The sequence below is a fragment of the Aquarana catesbeiana genome, linkage group LG02 (genome assembly GCF_042186555.1).
Source record: "Aquarana catesbeiana isolate 2022-GZ linkage group LG02, ASM4218655v1, whole genome shotgun sequence".
NCBI classification, from domain to species: domain Eukaryota; kingdom Metazoa; phylum Chordata; class Amphibia; order Anura; family Ranidae; genus Aquarana; species Aquarana catesbeiana.
The window spans coordinates 328,431,487-328,449,807 of record NC_133325.1 but is presented as its reverse complement, the minus strand read 5'-3'; the positions used below and the strand labels follow the sequence as shown (position 1 = coordinate 328,449,807).

Here is an 18,321-nt window from a genome sequence, read left to right as displayed (position 1 = left end):
TTCATGATTGGTTCCACCTCCTGCAGCAGAGACCAGCTCCGAGTTCAGCCCTGCTTCCTTATTTAGGCCACTGCGGTTGCATTGTCCAACCTTAGCATCACTGAAGAGTTCTCTACTAGATGACGGAAAGAAAGACGTGCCTGAAAGGCAGCTCGTAGTTCCAGGATGTTGGACACAATCCCCAGGGAAGGGGAGTTCCATCTGCCCTGAGCCACTTCTGACAGGCAATGAGCGCCCAGCCCCAGTTGCTGGCATCTGAGGTTATCGTGACCCAAGCGATGGGAACGATTGAGTGGCAATTGCGAAGGTTTTTCCCCTGGAGCCACCAAAGGAGAGACACGCTCATGGCTGGAGTAAGATGGATGTACTGGTTTTTGCTGTGGGAATCCCAGTGCTGAAGAAAACCTTTCTGGAAAGGCCGTGTGTGCCATTGTGCCCACTTCACCATGGGAATGGTGGCTGTCATGGTGCCAATTACCTTCAGACATTGGAGAGCGGAGAGGTGAGACGAAGCGAGGGTTGAGCGAATTATGTCTCGAATCACCACAATCTTTTCCTCCGGAAGTGAGATAGTCCCTTCCATGGTGTTGAAGAGGGCACGGAGGAACACAAGAGACTGTGCTGGTTCCAGGTGGCTCTTCTCTAGATTTAGGAGCCACCCAAATCTTGAAGGGTGGAGATGACTAGGCTCCTGTGTTCTAATAGTTGAACTTTGTCTTGGGCTAGGAGAAGTAGGTCATCTAAGCAGAGGCGGCTCTCTAATTAGGCGAAATAGGCGGTGGCCTCAGGCCTCGCAGTCATAGGGGCCTCGCACAGCTGTATTGTTTACCTAATCAGAGAGCCGCCTCTTCCAGTAGCAGAGGTATCCGCCATCAAACAGTCCTGAGTCCCCTCGTTTTGTTACAGGGAGACAACAGGCTGCGAGTGAGATGTGTGATCGGAGCTTACGTACATCTCCGGATCACAGACAGGGAGAGCCGCTCAGCATAGCCTGTTCTGACAGATCTCCCCCCTCCCCCTGCTGCCCGCACAGCCAAACAGAAGAGGAGAGAGAGCTTCTGCTCCTCCTTCTCCCGCCCTCTCCTCCTGTGTCTGCCCCGCCCACTCTCCTCGGCAGTGTTCTCTGCTCTGTCTCAGAGAAGGGGATGTGTGGGCGGGAAGATTCAAGCTGAAGAAGAAAACAGAAAAGGAAAAGGGGAGTCTGATCCATCCATCCATCCAGTCCCTCCTGCCTCCCAGTGAGTACACTGATGTAGGGGATGCTCTTCCTTCCCTTCTTCCCCCATCCCCTTCTCTTTCTTTCCTTCCATTTTTCTTTCTCTTTCTTTCTTTCCTTCCATCTATCTTTCTCTTTCTTTCTCTTTCTTTCCTTCCATCCATCTTTCTCTTTCTTTCTTTCTTCCTTTCCATCCATCTTTCTCTTTCTTTCTTTCCATCTTTTTTTCCCTCTTTCTCTCTTTCCTTCCATCTTTCTTTCTCTTTCTTTCTTTCCATCTTTTTTTCCCTCTTTCTCTCTTTCCTTCCATCTTTCTTTCTCTTTCTTTCTTTCTTTCCTTCCATCTTTCTTTCTTTCCTTCCATCTTTCTCTTTCTTTCCTTCCATCTTTCTCTTTCTTTCCATCTTTTTTTCTCTTTCTTTCTTTCCTTCCATCTTTTTTTTCTCTTTCTTTCTTTCCTTCCATCTTTTTTCTCTTTCTTTCTTTCCTTCCATCCCTTCCATCCATCTTTCTTTCTCTTTCTTTCTTTCCTTCCATCCATCTTTCTCTTTCTTTCTTTCCTTCCATCCATCTTTCTCTTTCTTTCTTTCCTTCCATCTTTTTTTCTCTCTTTCTTTCCTTCCATCTTTCTTTCTTTCCTTCCATCCATCCATCTTTCCTCTTTCTTTCTTTCCTTCTCTTTCTTTCCTTCTTTCTTTCCTTCCATCCATCCATCTTTCTTTCTTTCCTTCCATCCATCTTTCTTTCTTTCCTTCCATCCATCTTTCTTTCTCTTTCTTTCTTTCCATCCATCTTTCTCTTTCTTTCTTTCTTTCTTTCTTTCTTTCTTTCTTTCTTTCTTTCTTTCCTTCCTTTCTCTTTCTTTCTTTCCATCCATCTTCCTCTTTCTTTCTTTCCTTCCTTCCATCTTTCTCTTTCTTTCCTTCCATCTTTCTTTCTCTTTCTTTCTTTCCATTCATATTTCTTTCTCTTTCTTTCTTTCCTTCCATCTTTCTTTCTCTCTTTTTCTCTTTCCTTCCTTCCTTCCTTCTCCACCCATCCCCCTTTATTTCTCTCTTTGTGACAGCCTACCAGAATAGGTAGGATCTGTGAGAGCAGCTTCCCTGTGCAGCTCTGCTTGAGGAAAATATATCTTTATTATGCCCACTTACCTACCCCCTGTACTGTCCACTCCCCTATACTGTACACTCCTAATACAGTTCATTTTCATCCCTTGAATTATTTTTCCCATTATGGGAGTGAGTGGGGCCTCATGTCTAAGTTTTGCCTAAGGCCTCACAAAGTCTAGAGCCGCCTCTGCATCTAAGTAGTGATGAAGACACGAGGTGACGTTGTCAGACCGAATTGGAGACAGGTGAACTGTAAGCCTACCGCAAAGCGGAGGTATTGCTGATAGTCCACAGCCACCGGTACGTGGAAATAAGCGTCTTTCAGGTCGATTGACACCAACCCTTCTCCCAGATGAACCGACTGCTGGATAGTAATTAAAGACTCCATCTTGAGTTTTTCTTCCTGGATGAAGAGGTTGAGATGGGTCAAGTCTATGACTGGCAAGTGCTGTTCTTTTTCTGCACCAAGAACAGGGGAGAATACATGCCCTTGCCTCGCTCGTCGTCTGGAACAGGAATGGTTGCGCCTTGTCCCAATAAACAGTTTACAAAAGCTAAAAGGATCTGCTTTTTCTCCTCTGAACCTGGCAGCGATCTAGTTTTGGAAAACTGTTGAAGGCCCAGGTGTGACCTGAAGAGACCGTTTTAACGGTCCAGAAGTCTTGAATTGAGGCCGCCCAGACATGACGAAAGTGAAGAAGACGAGCTCCCACCTGGCATGCCTGAGCGGGCCCAATTTCAAAAGGACTTAGTGGAATCCTGATTCCCAGAAGAACCACCTTTTGTTGGTTTCTTAAATGACGATTGCCTGGCTTTCCAGGATCTTGAAAATTCCCGACCAGGCCTATAGCTGCGTGTCTCTCTGGCTCAATCAGTATTCTGTCTTCTAGGAAATGAACGTTTCTGGTTCTGTAAACGCCGATCCTGAGGGAGGAAACCCGACTTACCACTTGTGGCTCGAGTTATGGCGCTATCAAGCTTGCTTGGAAGCTGGATCCGCCAACCATGGACAGAGCTGTAAGGCACGACGTGCCAACACAGCCGCCAACATAACTCGAGCCACCTGGTGGATGACATCAATGGAAGCTTCCCCCAAAAAGACGGAAGCCAGCCTAATCTCCTTAATAGGAGAACCTCTAGCCACATCACTGGAGATGTTTCTTAGAGTCTCATCAATGCTGTCTTCCCAGGTCTCCATGGCTTTAGATACTGCAGCTACAGCTAGGAGCGGTTTACAAGCCGTTCCTGCAGTCAGGTAGATCCTCTTCAAATCAGAGTTGATCCATCTCTCCAAGGGATCTTTAAAGAAAACAAAGGAAGGGTTACATATCTAACTAATCTCATCAGGGCTGCGTTCACCAAAGGAGCTGACTCAAGATGCTTGACCTCTTCCTCCTTGAAAGGATACAGCTTCTGGATCTTTGACTGCATGGAACTTTTCTTATCCATCTCGCCCCATTCATCAGAGATGATGTCACCCAATTCAGAAAGAAAAGGAAAAAATAGACGCTCTTTACTGAGCTGTTTGAAAAATTTTCTCTGTTTTGGAGGAGAAGTTACAGGTTCTTCCCAATTCAAAGCTTCCCTTACAGCTTTCACCAGAGAGGGAACCAAGGCGTATTCAAAGCCTATTCCTAGATCTTCTACTTTCTACTCACTCTCAGAAGGAGTTGCGGATGGGCAGCTCGCCTGGGAGGCTTCCCATGTTTCATGGGCCTGCCCTTCTCCTGATGGAGAGCATAGTGGCTCTGGTGGAGAGTCACGAGGCTGATGAGCCTCCCTTTCTTGTAGAGACTCCCTAACGACCCGCTTCACCAAGGCTTCCAGGCGTTGATCTGTACTCTCCCTTTCATCTGCTGCTTTAGAGAAACAGTGGTCATAGAGGGATTTTCCAAAAGGGACAGGAGCCTTGCACCCCCAACATGATTTTTCTGGCCCTTTACTAGAGCGAGATGAGTGGGTGTGAGGAGGATCCCTACTATGCTGTCTGGATCTAGAGAGAGATCCGTGATGCCTGGACCTGGAGGACGAATGCAGGTGGTGTGATTTTGATTACCTGCTTCCCTTACGGGAGCTATGTTGTGGATCAGACCTGGAAGGGCTATGAAAACAGGGGAAAGAGCAGAAAGAAAAGACAGGTATATTAAGCTAGTGCCCTATACCCAACTCTCTCCCCTCCCCAGCAGGCAGAACACAGGAAAAACCTTAGACATACCTGCTATGAGAGAGCTGGCCACCAGGAGGCCGTGAAGGATCCATATTTGCAGAGGAGGATACTGCAGGGAAAGACACAGAATCAGGTGCTAGGCAGGGAACCCACTCAGACCAGAGGAGCAATGCTTACCAGGAAGAGCAAAAACAGGAGCCCAGGGAAGTCGCCGCAATGCCCACGATCATTCCCGAGCTCTGTAGGCTCTCTTCCTGGTTTTTAAAAGTGGCGCTGTATGACGTCACTGACAGTGTCAACCCGAGGCGTTCGTGCGCATGCGCGAACCGAGTCTCGTTCTCATTCTGGCCACACATGCGCAGAACGCACACCGAGAGCGGCGGCTGGAACGCAGGAAGAACGAGCCGCCATACACAGGGCAAAAAGGCACATAGCAAAGAAAGAAAAGACCACAAACAACAGATACAAACAATGCTGCCATGTATATTTAAGGAACAAACTCACCACTCCACCTACGATCTGCGCCGATGAAAACACACACACCGGACTTCACAGCAGATAATGGCCGCCTATATACAGCTAGGCAGACAGGCCAAGCGCGCTAACCTGTCAGTGACAAGGCTTCTAGCTCTTCCGCACTACTCTGCATATACACTCCATACCCTGCTTAACAGACAAGGCCTATCGGAGGGTTGTGTCATCTGGCGCTCGACCAATCCTGATCGTAGGGAGATCATCATCAGGTAAGAGAACCAAAAACTTGGTCCTATGGAGGACAAAAAAGGAACACGGTCAGTAGTCTGGAGCAAAGATTTATGGGAGAGGTGTCCTATAGGGTAGTTATGTAGGCGGAGCCTACCCACACGTTGCTGCAATGGAGTCTGTCAGGAAATAGTTTTTTTTTCAAAATTGTCGCAATTTTTTTGTTTATAGCGCTGTAATGGAAATTTGTAAGTTCTGTATATAATTGCATTCTATTTTGTATGTATTGCACACTGCCCTCACTGTGCACACGGCACTAATAATGTTTTCAGTACATGTTTACATTCTTTCGAGTCCTGATTAGAATTAGCCTGCCTATGTAACGCCCCTTGTTACCAAAAACGTACAAATGTAATATTAATGTGATACCTTCACATTAGCGGAACAGTTATTTGGAAAGACGCTGAGCATATCTTTTGTGTCTGTTCCCTACTGCAGTAGATATTATTAATTTGGAACCACTAATCAATATGAGGATAGGAGTTGCCTATCATCAAAATGTCCAACTCAAGTGGTGAGCTTTGCCTAGGAGGGGCTTTATAGGTGACCCTGAGTATCTGAAACGAGGAGCTTGAGACGATCCGGGAATTTCTGATAATCAGCCGCCTGAGGTAAGCCTTTTGCTTCCATTTGAGTTATCAGACTTCCTTGATCGGTAAGGCATTTTCGGGACAAAGGGTACCTTTTTTACTCCCCTTAATGGAACTATATTGATTGGTGGTTATATGTTATGTTGTCACTGTCTACTGTCCATCGGAGTGTTATAGATAAGAAAGGGAAGAATAGTGCTGTTCACAGGTATATGTAGAACATCTGTAAGATAAAGTAGTTTAGAGGCAAGAGGGTATAGGCACACGTACAGAAGACTAGCCAGTCATTATGGGCATTAAATTAAGTAAGGGAATGAAGGGTAAGAGGCCCTCAAAAATGCCCAGCGCAAGAGGAAAGCTATATATGAACCGAAGGTGCGGTTCCGCCTATACTGAGCCCCTAGATTAATGGTTAAAGTGGACAGGGATCCACATTGGGTAACTGGGTTACCACCAAAGTCCACAGGGACTAAGAATCATGCAGAGTAAACAGCTAGAGAAACTGCTATCTATGTGAGCAGGATGGATCAAGGGTGACAATTAACACTAGACAGAAAGGGACATTTTAATGTTAAGTTGTGGGATGAATTTGGGGTCAGGCACTACAACTAGTAAAGTCAAGAAACAGAGTAATGAGTTAAAACAGAATACTTTATATGTTGTCAGAGAGGGAAGATGGGATGAGCACTGTGGCTGCCTGTTTGATCATAGAATCATAGAAGCTAGATATAAAGGATATCTGAACAAAATAAGGAAAGCAGAATTTAAGCAGGGAAATATTAAAGAGTAAAAAGAAAGTGAGACAATGATATGCATGTGTTGTGTACAAATGGGAAAAATGTAAGCGATTTTAGAGAGATATCCGTGTATGTGTATGAATGCTGCAAACTTTAGTTCTATCTCTTGTGTGGGTCATGTTTGCAGATGTGACCCCCTCCTTTGCTCTCTCATGAAAGAATGTGGCTGGGATGAGAAATCAGTGATAGCTGGAAGGACACCATGCCAATTCCAGTTTTTTAGACAAAACATTTATAACAAAATGTGCCGGGTTAACGAATCTAATGATAAACAATGTGATCACAATTATTTTTGAATCTGTTTTCCAAATATGGTAAAATGAAGGTTACATTTAACCGTGTATTACACAAATTGAATATCTTTTGATAGTGGAAACAGTGCATTTAAAAAAGGGAAATAAAGTAAAATTAAGTAATAATGAGTATTAATTTCTAATATGAGTTTAACAATTTTATTAATAATATAGATATATTGAAACTGGTTTAGACAACCTTTGGTTGGAAATGAAATCCAAGTTAATGGGGAGATTTGTAATGAATGGGATTAGTTTAGATTAAGATAACAGTTTTGTAATTTTACATTTATACAATAAGCCCTTATTGAAAGAAAAAAAAAAGATTAAGATGAGGTTGTTATTTGGAATAAAGCTGCCATAATATTTAACAAAGCCAAGATGGATGGGATATATAAGAAGTTTTTCTACAAAAATTAAATTTTAAGGTTTTTGATAATAACTTGGTGTGCGGTCCATGATGTGAGAGTTATAATAAATTCAATTTAATTATAACAGACCCATCACATCAAGTCCACACACCCTGTTAGGATAGATGCCACCTGCAGCCAATTGTTTTATAGTTTTTGATGCTTTCTGGTCCATCATACAGATTGTTGGTCCTTTTGTTTTTATTTATTTTCATTTTTTTTTTTAAATCCAAAGCAGAATGTGTGGATTGTGAAATGATGTGCCCCTTTTCCTTGTAAGTGCAGTGGTATAAGCAGAAGAATATTTTGGATTTATGGGCATCTCTCCATGACCGCAGGGTATTGTTTTCATTTATTATAATATTTCCAGGAAAAAGTTGTCTTTTTGAAACATGAAACTGGAGTTCTTACACAAATAGCATGATAGAAAACAAGCCATTGTAATATATTTATGCAAGCTGGACCCAGTAATGAAGGGTTCTTCCCGATATATAAGAGCTGTAGCTTTATGCAAAGGTGCTATTAGACAAAGTTACATTATTTTGGTAAAATATTACATTTTTAATGGTCCCACATTCTGCGCAGCAAATATATAGCTAACTAAATGTTTGTCTAATGAAAGGTTCAAAATATGAATTTGTTTTGTTTGTTTATGTACAAATCTAACAATGAAAAATGCATACATTTGAATCCATTGCCTCTATTGGAGGAGGCTGGAGACAAAGAAAAACCACATGTGTTAAATTGATGATGTAGGAATCAGCTGTTGTGAGCCCAGTGCAGTACACACTCCCTGAAGACCCAGATATTAATTTTTTTGTAGATTTGATCCCGGCTTTATACTGAGGATGGCAATACCCATACGAGTATGCAGTTTATCACCCAGAAGGATACTCTGTATTCAAAGTCATTAGATCCTTTTTCCCCAGTTCAAGAAGCAGAGTTCCATGTTTTAGCAAAGCCTGTGAGCTATAAAAAGAGTGTATATTTATATAGATAGTCGAGATATAGAGAGCTTTTGTTCCATTTGAAGGGCCAGAAGTTTGTTTTTACTTCGGCAGGTAAACCAATCAAAATAAAACAAAGAGAAGGAGGCGCCTCTGGGTGCAGACGTTTAAAACAATTTATTAAAATAACAGCAACAGCTGGTAATACACTCACATTTGTGTAGAAGGTTTTAGGCAAAAGAATGTCTCAAGGCAAACAAGGGGGAAGGTCAAGCAGCTTGACAAAGGAGCACCGCCATCACACCACTCACGGCGAGCCAGCTTAGGAAACGCGTCGCATATCGTGTGACGTCATCATCCCTCGCCTGATCGGCTGCAATCCAAGCCTCTCTTTGGTGCCTGTCTCCGCTGTTCGGCCGAATACATCCAGCGTTCTCAGACTGCCCAGAGCTCCTAAATATCCACCAGCCGAGAGAGATGACTCCACGGATCCCCTTGATTGCCTTGGGACATTCTTTTGCCTAAAACCTTCTACACAAATGTGAGTGTATTACCAGCTGTTGCTGTTATTTTAATAAATTGTTTTAAACGTCTGCACCCAGAGGCGCCTCCTTCTCCTTGTTTTATAGTGTTCCTGGGATAATGGCTTTCACTCCCATTGGAAGGCTGCCTTGAATGTGGATCTTACACTTTATTCCTGTCTCCTTCATCTGCAGTGGTGCATCACGGACTTACCTTTTTTATTTATTGTTATGGAATTTCTCTCTCCCATTTATCAATGCACATCACTGTATAATTAGGATTTTTTTGTCTTTCTTTTGCGCCGACTACTTGCTGTATATAGGTAAACCAATCAAGCATGCTAAGTTAATTTGATTGGCTGTTTTCAGCCTCCCAGGTTCTTGCTGAGGTAGCCATATTAACTTTAAAACTCACACATGGAAGCAGACCAGGTGACTAAGGATGCTGCATTACAGCCCGGATACTTGATGGGTCTGTGCAACTCACAGATTCCACCCTAGTTCTGGCCCAGTATAGCTGAGAATAATTCAACTTTAAGGACCCCAGAAGGAGAAGAACAAGTGGTCCACAGGGGGCAACTTCTTATGAAATAGGATTTTGGAAAAGGTTTTAGTCACAAGCAGTTATTGCTGCCTTAGTAAATGAGCATGGGATAGAGCCAGGGTTCTCCACAGTTGTTTTTATAACATACCACTTCTTGTTTTACTTGTTACCAAAGGTGTTACCAAAAGCTGAACATCCTTTTCAGAGATTACAAAAAGATATATCCAGATGCTCAAGTCAGGATCTTACTAGTATGCATTTTGTCTGTAGGGACATGTTTTCTGGATGTCCAGTGGCAAATGCTACTGCAAAGGCCACAATAAAAAGTGTTATCAGAAGTATTTTGTAAATATAGAGTGCAGAATCTACAGAGAGTAACAGAGGAAATCATTTTTTTATAGGAAAGTCCTTACTAGAAGTTTTGAGGTTTTATTTTTACACCCCCTACTGTCTACAATGTAGCAGACAAAGTAGAGTAAGAAACTAGAAAACTTTTGCCTGAATGTTCTCTTATATTTTATGAAGCCCCTAAGGGGGATGTTGGACTCTCTCCCTATGGGATTTGGTTTGGAAGTGTGTTACTCACTTGCTTATATTTTGTCTCAGCAGCTGAAGTCCTCCAGCTATATATATAAGGAAATGTTTGGAGACTCAATACAGCATCTATTTTATGTACAGTTTTGCAAAACTTGAAGGAAAAGTCACCTGGATCCACACCAGACACTGCAAAAATGACTAAATTAAAGAAGACTCCGTGTTTGATTTATTTCCCTGTTGCGATCACAGTCTAGGGTACTTTTTGATTCAATTACTTTAATTGTAAGGGATATGTATATATATATAAAAAATGTGATTTGAAAAGTAGTTTAGCCATGTTGAAGTCATATTTGTCTTTTGTACGTCTTACATTTTATGTAGAATTGTCTGTGTTTACATATGCTGATAAGTCATGCCAACAATTCAGCTAGAAGGCCATTCTGGCCACAGGAGTGTGCAGCCAGTACTCTGTAAATATGTCGTATCATTTGTTTTTCACAATGAAAAGTCATTTTGTAATGAAAAAGCTGCTCAGCTAATATTTTCTCCAGAATGGAGTTTTTGCCTCTTTGGCCAGGACTACCTTCACCTAAGCGTATGGAGGTTCCAGGTTAAAGGTGATAGCAGGTGTGGTTAGTCATCAAAATATTGATCAAAAGAGGGGAGACTGTAATGGAAATTTGTAAGTTCTGTATATAATTGTATTCTATTTTGTATGTATTGCACACTGCCCTCACTGTGCACATGGCACTAATAATGTTTTCAGTACATGTTTACATTCTTTCGAGTCCTGATTAGAATTAGCCTGCCTATGTAACGCCCCTTGTTACCATAAACATACAAATGTAATATTAATGTGAGACCTACGTAGTCATGTGTATAAAAACCTTCAATTGCGTCATAATAAAGCAGAACAGTTATTTGGAAAGATGCTGAGCGTATCTTTTGTGTCTGTTCCCTACTGCAGTAGTTATTATTATTTTGGAACCACTAATCAGTATGAGGATAGGAGTTGCCTATCATCAAAATGTCCAACTCAAGCACAAAAAATAGAAAGGCGATCAAATACCACCAAAAGAAAGCTCTATTTGTGGGAAAAAAAGGATGTCAATTTTGTTTGGGTGCAACGTCACACGACCGCGCAATTGTCAGTTAAAGCGACGCAATTCCGAATCACAAAAAATGGCCCGGTCATTCTGCAGCCAAATCTTCCGGAGATGAAGTGGTTAAGATTTGGGTCAGGGAAGTGCGGTGAGGTCAGTGGCTGGTGAGGCACTGGCTAGTATCAGAGCCAGATACACACAGGTTACATACGCTGTGAACGTTCGAGCGAGAGTAATAATTCTAGCACTAGACCTCCTCTGTAACTCTAAACATGTAAACTTTAAAAAAAATTTAAAGCGTCGCCTACGGGGATTTTTAAGTACTGAAGTTTGGCGCCATTCCACAAGTGTGTGCAATTTTAAGGTGTGACATGTTAGGTATCTATTTACTCGGCATAACATCATCTTTCATAGTTAACAAAAAAAAATTGGGGCTAACTTTACTGTTTTTCGTTTTTTGTTTATTCTTGAAACAGATTCTTTCCAAAAAAAAGTTTGAAAAATTGCTGCGCAAATACCGTGTAACATAAAAAGTTGCAACGGCCTCCATTTTATTCCCCAGGGTGTCTGCTAAAACAATATATATAATGTTTGAGGGTTCTGAGTAAATTACTGGCAAAACAATTATGATTTTTACATGTAGGAGAGAGCCCTTACTAAAAACTGCAACGTTAGACCCATTCTCTGGTCGTGAGTCAGGTCCATCAGCACCCATTATAATCGATGGCAATATGAGGTCGAGACAATTGTGGATTGTAGAAAAAGAAGGAACATTATCAAGTTTTTAATTAAATGGAAAGTCTACGGGCCAGAAGACAACGCTTGGGAACCAGAATCCAATCTTCATGCCAAGAGATTGATATGGGCATTCTTCCAGGCTCACCTTGAAAAAAGGTTACAAATGGGCATCCGGAGGTTGCCCATTGGGGGGGGGCAATGTAAGAGAAGTCCGGTTAACAGACGCGCATTGGCTCGCAGGCACACCAGTGTGTGCACAAAGAAAAACATGTATTGGCGCATGCGTGAGTGTGCAGGGGCATGAGCAGGCGCACACGTGCACATACTGGCGCCAGACAGCCTATTTAAACTGAGCAATGACACATATACATTGCTGAGTGGTCCTTCAGCTTGTTCCTGTTAACCTGTGCCTTGATCTGTTCCAGTTACCTGTGTGTGACCCGGCTTTACCTGTACCTTCCTTTGGACTTCCGCTTGCCTACCTGTGACCTTGGCTTTTGTTTGACTCTGCTCCTGTCTCATGCTCCTGTACCTCGCTGCCCGATTGTGTACCGAACCCAGCCTGTATCCTGTCTTAGCTTCAGCCTCACGTTCCTGTACTTGCTCTGCCCAGTTGTTGATGACCCCCTGGCTTATGTTCCAGCAACGCTTCTGCCTGCTGATCCAGGGACACAGAGTTCCAGTTCTCAGTGCGTCTCCGGCTGTAACTGCTTTAGAGTGCATTCTATATAGATGGCTATGATGAACTATAAGGTACCTCTTACTATAAACAATAAGCAAAGTTATTCAGCAGCTATTTGGGTGAGCAGTCCTTGGAACTAGTTCTTCAGCCAGATAGTGATGGGGCCTAGTCTTTATGGTAGTACAAATAAGTACAGTCCCAATAAATGCAGTGAATAAGGCTGCTAGTAAGATGGCTAGTCCCTGTGTACTCAGTCCCTACTAGGAGCGATAGATTGATGGCAGCAATGCCCTCTCACCAGTCCCAGTGATACAGTAACTATTATGCCTCAAGCGACTCTGGTCCTCAGCACACAGGTTTACAGTGCTCCAGTTTCTGTCTCAGGCTGCAGGATTGTAGCAGGTTGGTTTGCACTCAGTGGTAGTGATGTCTCCTTGCAGCAAGAGGAAGTCACTCAGTATTCAGCCTAGGAAAATACAGTTCTGTAACATACCGGAGGGGGACTGAAATGATGAGGTTGGCCTCTCTTATATCTTCAGCCCAGGCCCTGCTGAGGGTGGAACAGAGGTTACAGAGGGAGGAACACGAGTGCCAACAGATCTTGATAGGAGAACTTGCAGCAGGAGATGCAGTCCCAAGGAGACTGGCAGACCATCAGGACAGGAACAGTAGTTGTGCTCAGAAGTCCAGCCGAGGTTAAAGGGGCACTCTACTTGTGCTGCAGGTCCAAGATGTATGACTTGACAGGTCACTCAGCAGACTTAAGACAGGAACACTCAGTGGTGCACAGAGCTGGTATAACAGACAGCCAGGCAGGCACTCGAGCAGGACAGGAAGCCAGGATTGGAGACAGAAGCATGGTCACAGGAATATCCAGGGTCATCAATGGGCAGGCAGCCAGGTACCAAATCAAAAGCAGAGCTGAAGTCAGGAACAGAGCCGGAGTCAGGAATTGGCAACAAGTAAAAAGCAGGATCCAAGATCAGGTCAGGAGCAAGCCAGGTCAGCAAAAGGGAGACACACAAGATGAACGCAGGAAACAGGGAACGTCTGAAAGACCAGTCAACACTTGAACAAGGGCAGAGGCATCCTTAAATAGGCTGTTTGGTGCCAACATGCACTGTGCGCGCATCCGTGTGCGCCCAAACATCCCCGCGCACATTCATGCGCACGCCTGATCACCATCCTTCGGAAATGCTGCGCGCATGCACATTCCTGCGTGCGCCTGGTCACCATTCTACGAAAAATGCCATGCGCACACACATTCCTGCGTGTCAAACCTCTCACAGGAATGACCTGACAAGTTCCTTCTCACCCCTTATGACCAGCTCTCCTTGGGAACTGTAGTCAAAGAGTCCATTGACTACCAAAGTATGATTTCTTTTCTGAACTACATCTCCCACAGTTCACTGCAGCCTGTATTTAAGTCTCTTGAGTTCCTTCTGCTTGTCGGCTCCCCCTGCTGCGTAGAGGCAAAGTAACCCATTCAGCCTTAGTCTGGTGAAAAACACAAACAGCAGCTGTTCCACAGAGTCCTAGAATTGCTCTCTCTAGCCAAACTCCTGGCTACACAAGAAAAAGTGTTTTTTCTGAAAGTTTTAGTAAACATCACTTGGTGATTTGTACCTAAAGGTAAGATTATATTAAAGCTTACATGTAGGTACAATGAATATCTCTTAAACTTGCACCATTTAGGAGATATTCACAATTTCTTCAGCCAGTGACGTCAACAGCGCATGCACACTGCGCTCTGAATTGAGGGCATACTGAATGTACCATCAATCCAGAGCACTGTGCAACACCCGTGACTCTGCATGCACGGGAGTGAGGTCATCGTGGTTCGGCCATTCAAACAGATGGAGCCCGCGAACCTGAAAGAAAGACCAGGTGAAGATGGAAGCCCTGTCAACAGTGACAGCATCCCACTGGAGCAATACCTTTAATGGGTAAGTCTGTTATAATGTGCTGATATTTGGTGCATACTAGCACAAAAATTACATTTGCAGATGAACAATAAAAAATGAAAAAACTGCTCCAGAAGGGAAGTGGTTGATTATAGATTTAAAAACATAACATAACTGTGCCTGGAGTTTAGGAAAGTGGTCAGGGACAGCTACTTTTAGGCAGATCTAGGTATTTGCAGATCAAGCTGCAGTATTATAGTAAATCTGTCTCCAAATGTATTTTGTTTCTTTGCACTTGTTTTGCATTGCCTTACCTGTAGTGAGCTTTTTCCCTTTTATAATATACTTATCACATTTTTAAAGCATATATGTCCAAGACCAAGCTTCCTTGACAATGATTCTATGACTCTTTAACCACATGATTTTTGTGATTTGACAGCGGGTCTGAGAACCAGAAGCACACACAGTTGCACATTTCTAGTCCTCTGCTGCAAGGTTGGTTAAAGTGCTATTAAACCCAGGACCCTGCATTAACTATATCTAGTCTCCCACAGTACACAGACCATGGAAATGCAATTATTTTAGTAAATATAAATTGCTAAATACCTTTTCTCATCAGCATTATATACTGTAGCAGTCTTTTGACTTCTATCAGCGTCTGGTTAAAGCTTGTAGGAGGAGTTTTCATTCTACTCTGACTGTCCTATGAGGCTGCAGGACCCCTGACTCTCTGTCTGAACAGGGCTGATAGGCCCTGTGTTGATCACATGCACCCTCCTAAGAAGAAAAAAACTCTAGCAATACACACAAAACTGAGCATGTGCACAGTGACTCCAAAGGCTCTGTACTATCAGGAGATGAATTGGGGACAGTGGAAGAAGGGGAGGATCAGAGAAGCCAGGATCATAAAGCCTTTTTACACAATTCGGAGGATTAACCTTTCAGGTGCCACAGTAAGTATAACAAGCATGTGTTACTGCATATACAAACTGATTTTACTATTGTGGGTTTAATAACACTTTAACACTCCAAGGGCAAGGGGCATTTTAAAGTTGGATGTATAAAGTTGTATTTGTGGTTGTTGGAGGTTAATAAGAACTTTATTAATCCTATTTAACTCTTTTATTAGAGAAAGAAAGGTAGGGAATGATTGAAAACCCCAACAAGTTTCTTTTTAGCCATTTGTATCCCACTGGAGAGATTTTTTTCTTCATTTTCCATTCTATAGACACAAGAAGTGAGAACAAATCTCATCAAACTAAGGGAAATGTCACCAAAAATGTGTCCCCATTAGAAGACCCCCCTGTCCCTGTGACAACTCAAAATTTTGGACTTCCAAACGACAGTGGGGGCACACTTTCGCACATCATGCAGACTCATATCCTGTAATGATATTACTTATTCTGATGCTTTTCTCTCAATGAGGATTAGAAAACTCAGCTATAGCCAATCTCATTTCCTGACTCATTGGCTGGAGGACATCCAGCATCATCTAGCCCTTTTCCTTTTCAGACAGACTGTCCCTGGGCCCCCCTCTACACTCATCGGATTAAACCATGGAGGTTCAGCATTATATGTGGCCATTACTTCACACGCCTCGTTCACAATGAAGGTGGGGTTGAAATCTGGCAAGTTCAGCTGAACTCGCAAAATTTCAAACCCGCATTTCAGGGCGAGTTTGGGGGCGATTTGAAAGATATCTGTGCAGGTTCATGCACTGATGTCTACTGAAATCTCCCCTGAAATTGTCAAAAGTAGTGCAAAAACTACTTTTGGAAATCGTTACGGCGCTGCAGAGTCGGCGTCGCACCGTTTAGGACAGTGCTGTTGCCGGCAGTAGCTGCGATTTGACATGTCAAATTGCGCTAATGTGAACGGGGGCTTAGGATGTTCTGCACGCAAATGCAGTCTGATTAGGAAAAGCCACTATCTCAGACTGACAACTGCCCATGGGGGAGGCATTTTTTATATTTGCATAACGCCACCAAAGAGCCAACCCACTACTTGCACCAGGGCTGAGAAATCTTCAGAAGAGTGCTAAGGCCCGATGCTGTGATGTTTTCAGGAAGCTATGTAAAGCGCCATGCCAGGCCATCCCACCAGCAATGACGGGCCTGCATTACATAGAGAAGCACAGAGACCCAGTGGGGACATCACTGGTACTATAATAATGTGCGTAATAAAAATAGAAAAGCTTTATTAAGAAAAAAAAAAAAAAATCATTAGCATGTTGGTGAGGGGGAGAGAAAAAAAAAAACAGGAAAAACAAAATATAAACAGATTAAACAGCAGCTTTAGATGAATATCAGGAAGCTAGATTATTTTGCCACAAAAGGATTTTTTTTTTTTTAATGTATTAATTTCTTTATTTGTGTTTTATTATGCTTTTTCATCCAAGCATGTATGACTGCAATTGTACATATTGTGAAAGTTCTGCATTCACCACAAGGAAAAAACAGGAACTTTATCTCATTGAACATCAATCATTAAAATGTGCGCAATGACAACTTCCTTTTCCGTGCTAACAGATCCTCAGTTTGATAGTACAACTATCATACTCTTCAGAACCCTTGGCTCAGCAAAGAGATAAGCATTCAATATATTTTTTAAGAGCTTCTATTTTCTTGGAATACAAGACGGATATTTCCAGGTAGGAAACTAAATACGTTCTCTACTTCATATACATGGTGTCACTGATAGAGGATTGCTTTTTCCAGTGTACATTAATAGTGGAGCCACGTGGGCTGTGGGTGACAACAAGTGTACATACTATTAGAATTGGGCTGATTGTGACATTTTATTCTTGTTAAGCTGGATACACGCTATACAATTTTCTGTAGATTTTTTCCTTCAGATTTACCAAAACCATATAATATGAGGTCAAACCTTAAGAGTTTCAATTTGTATGCTATCAGGCAGACCCTTGTAATACATGGTTTTGGTAAATCTAAAGGAAATCAGACAACAAAAGTTGTATAGTGTGTATGGGGTCTCACAAAGATTGCACACCTTGTTGACTTCATTGGCCGAACATTGATTTCAGCTGAAAGAGTGGTCAGTTGGTGGTCTGGAATCTCTGGATAACAAATTGTATGTGTTGCACAGGCAACATTTTCCCTTGATTGATTGCATTGTAGCTACATTTGTGACAACTTGCCCCCTTCAGAACTGATACAAAACAAAAACTCACCCTAATCACATTTCTAATCTCAAACTGATAACATGTATCATTTTACACTGTATTTTTTACAGTGTAGTGGGGTACAGACTATAAGAACATCGGGCAAATGTTTGCCACCTCATCCCTTTAAACCCGAACACATATTGATTATACAGGTTCTGTGGCTGATTAAGGTGGTAATTAAACTTTATTGGTAACTTGTCTGCATTAAATTAGCTAATTAGCCTCAGAAGATGTGTAATTAAAAGGTGTTCAGGTTTAAAGGGATGAGGTGGCAACGCTACGTTCATCTGATCTTGATGCTTTACAACAAATCTGAACCGATGAAAGAAAATTCTTGTACAACAAAAGCTTTTTTTGTTTATTGTTTCTGATCATGCGCAGTCTCTCGTTTCTGATTTTTCTTGTACGAAAATCATACAAAAACGATACACATTAAACGAAAAACGTTCCTTCTGTTCCCATACGAGAAAAGTTTTGGCATTTGTCCCTCAGGAATTTTCGAATGAAAATTCGGAATCGGCTGTGGAAAGTTGTTTACACACTATACGAAAATCATACGAAAATTCTTTGGACGAAAATGTTCGCCCGATTTTCTTTTAGTGTGTACGAGCTTTTAGGACCCTTTCAAATGGAGCGGATCCGAGCGGGCCGATCAAGTGAAAGGGGCCTGATTTGGCTATTGATCAGTAGGTTATATAAAACCAAACTATCTTTCTTACTAGTAAAAATGAATGCTGGACATACACTGTACGAAAAATCGGCCAAACCCATTTTCGAAAAACGAACATTTGGCATTGAGAGCAAACGAAAGTGCCAT

General features: G+C 42.5%; 1 protein-coding gene across 1 annotated transcript in view; it reads left to right on the top strand.

Moving 5' to 3' along the window:
- Positions 1 to 16,837: 16,837 nt before the first annotated feature.
- TASL (TLR adaptor interacting with endolysosomal SLC15A4) overlaps positions 16,838 to 18,321 on the top strand; it is a 33,689-nt gene continuing 32,205 nt past the window's right edge. The window contains exon 1 of the mRNA XM_073614827.1: positions 16,838 to 16,970. The gene's annotated coding sequence lies outside the window, so the exon portion shown is untranslated. The remainder of the gene's footprint in view (positions 16,971 to 18,321) is intronic.